The sequence below is a fragment of the Penaeus monodon genome, chromosome 38 (genome assembly GCF_015228065.2).
Source record: "Penaeus monodon isolate SGIC_2016 chromosome 38, NSTDA_Pmon_1, whole genome shotgun sequence".
NCBI lineage: Eukaryota > Metazoa > Arthropoda > Malacostraca > Decapoda > Penaeidae > Penaeus > Penaeus monodon.
The window spans coordinates 32,873,258-32,876,506 of record NC_051423.1 but is presented as its reverse complement, the minus strand read 5'-3'; positions in this window follow the sequence as shown (position 1 = coordinate 32,876,506).

Below are 3,249 nucleotides of genomic sequence, written 5' to 3'. Positions count from 1 at the left end.
GAATATTAACTTCATTTCTCCCATTCCGGCTCGAGGGCGGGCATTGAGGCGCATTGACGTGTGTGATTTGCCAGCGACCCTTAACTTACTCGTGTCATATGAGGGAAAAATGCTTGCTAGCTGTTGCGAGACCGGACTCTTATTGCAGGAGTGTGCCTGTTTGCGTGCGGCGTGCTTCTGGTAATGATTTGTTTTATCACATTTATTTTCTTGGAAAAATCTATTTATATCGCATATTTTACTTGTGCCAGTATTAATATTGCCATTTATAACCTCAATAAGACCACTACTTTACTAAAACTATCCAGTATCTACACAAATATTTTCCTTCCTTGCCATAAAAACGTTCATCATCGTCATTAACATTATCATATGGGTTAATGTCATTTATCCTAATCTGACTATTATAGATACTGATACCATTATCAATGCAGCATTTTTCCTTTCAATCTTTTAAGGAATAAACTTAATTTCCTTTATTTTACTTCTCAACTTATATCTGGTGATATCTTGAACCCGTATCGCATTGCAGAGATTTAGCTGTGCCAGTGAATGTTATGGGATACTGATACTACATGCAAAAACGAGACAAAATTGTACTCATACGAATGTAAAAAAGCCGATAAAAAAGGAAACATTAAAAATGCAGTAAAAACGGTTGACACGTAATACGAAGGGGATTGGGTCCATGGTATGCAATTGCAAAAAATCCTAATAAGTTGGTAATGCGATCGGACAATGGTGCATTCCTTCCCGATTACGTCACAGTATCATTGCAAACCAGGAACACCCATCGCAGGCGTGTGTCGACGGTCGAGCTACACACGATCGACGCAGCAATCTGGCGAATCCGCTTCTATGAAAACAAGGGGGGGAAATAACCATGTTTGTGGGAGCTGGGTACGCGTGTGTATATGTGTGTACGTGTGGGTATAGAGTAAAGCAATAATAAAAAAATGTATCCATAAAGCTAATTACAACAAAACCAAGAACACGAGTCCTTTCCTGCCACCTAAAGGGCTGGTAAACATTCCCCTTGGAACAGGAAAGATTATTAGACTCATGCGAGGGCTGGGCAGTCGAGCGTCCCACAGCTCAGAAGCGGAAAGGAAGCCTTGTGCTCAGGGTTTCAACGCGGTTTCTCTGCAGAAGAGTGAGGCTGCCGGGGAGTCCATGTATGAGAGGGGGGTCCGTGCATCAAAATAGGAACCTAGGAGGAGATGGGCATATTTGCGCATAACTTAGGAGGGGGGCGGGGTGTCATGTGCACGAATGAAGGGAAATCTTAAGGGGGGGGGGGAGTCTCAATACATGACAGCGGGATCCCTGGAAGCCAGCGGAACGGCGGCGCCCCGTGGGAACGCCCGCCCTGCAACCACCCTGCAACCAATCATTTACGCAACCGCCGCAAGGAGGCTGACGGCGAAGCTGCCAGGCCCTTGGGAGGACGAAGAGGAAGAAGGCGGGAGAAGGAGGAGGAGGAAGGGAGACAAGAGGAGAGAGAATAAAAAGTAGGGTGGGTTGGTGGATGAGGAGAGAATAAAAGGAGGAAGATACAGGAAAAAAAAAATAGGAGAAGAGAGAGAGACCGAGGAAAAAAAGCGACGATGAGAAAACCCGAGTAAGAAAAGACAGGAAGAAGAAGTTTACGTAAGAGAGAACGACGGGCAGGAGGATTAGCATGCCTTGTCCGCAGAGAGGGAAAGAGGATGGACAGGACGAATCCAAAAGGAAGGATTATTATGAAAATAATACTGTTTAATAAATAATTATATACTGTTTAAAAGCAATAAAAATGCATAACCACTGTTCCATAATTAACATCATTATCTCCAACGCCAGTCATAATAATAATAACCGCAAAGAACACAAGAACAACAATAATGATGATGATGATGATGATGAAAATGTTGATGATGATGATGACGACGACGACGATGACGATGACGATGACGATGACGATGACGATGACGATGACGATGACAATGACGACGACGACAATAACAACAAAATCATAATAATAATATAATAAAAAAACAGCAAAAACAAAAATAATAATATCAATAATACGGATAATCGGACTCAAACCAATAAACAACATTCACCTCTTTCTCTATCCTCTCCATCTTCTCCCTTTCCCCCTTTCCCTCCCAGGCAGAGTATCCTTATCCATGCATTAACATCATTAGTCGACGGTGGGCTGTCTCCTTTCCTTCCTTCCAGAGAGAAAGATAGAAAGAAAGATAGATAGATAGAGAGAGAGAGAGAGAGAGAGAGAGAGAGAGAGAGAGAGAGAGAGAGAAGAGAGATGAGAGAGAGAGAGAGAAGAGAGAGAGGAGATGAGGAGAGAGAGAGAGAGAGGAGAAAAGAGGAGAGTGAGAGAGAGGAGAGGAGAGGAGAGAGAGAGAGGAGGAGAGAGTGAGAGAGAGAGAGAGAGAGAGGAGGAGAGAGAGGAGAGAGAGAGAGGAGAGAGGAAGGAGAAGAGAGAGAGAGAGGAGAGGAGAGAGAGAGGGGGAGAGAGAGAGAGAGAGGAGAGAGGAGAGAGAGAGAAAGAGAGAGAGGAAGAGAGAGAGAGGAGAGAGAGAGAGAGAGAGAGGAGAGAGAGGAGAGAGAGAGAAGAGAGAAAGAGAGAAGAGAAAGGAGAGAAAGAGAAGAGAAGAGAGAGAGGAGGGAGGGAGAGAGGAGAGAGAGAGAGAGGAGAGAGAGAGAGAGAGAGAGAGAGAGAGCGCAACAACAATGGCAAAAGCGGCGCCGCCAACACCACTTCTCCATCACCAAATTCGATAATCCCTCCCATCTCCTCCCATCTTCGGCAATAACGAATGCTCTTCCTTTCCACCTCCACGTGGACCTGACACCCTCTTTACCTCCCCCCCCCTCCTCTCGCCCTTCACCCCCTCCCTCTTACCCCGCACCCATCCTCTTCTCGCCCCTTCTCTCTCTCTACTCCGCCCCTTCCGCCCCAACACCACCCCCTCCTTTTCTACCCCTCTTCCCTCCTACTTACCCTTTTCTACCCCTCTTCCCTCTCCCCTCATTACCTTTCCTCCTCCCCCGTCCCCTCTCCTTCCCTCCCCTCCCCTCCCTTCCCCTCCTAGCACGCCCCCTTGCCAGCTCGTATCGCTTTAGGTCTCGAGACACCCGACCCTTACGGCTTCTGGATGCCTTCTAAGCTTATACAAGAAATGCTACTCGATACGACTACATCTCCCCCACCCCTCACCCCCCACCCCCACTCCACCCCTATAC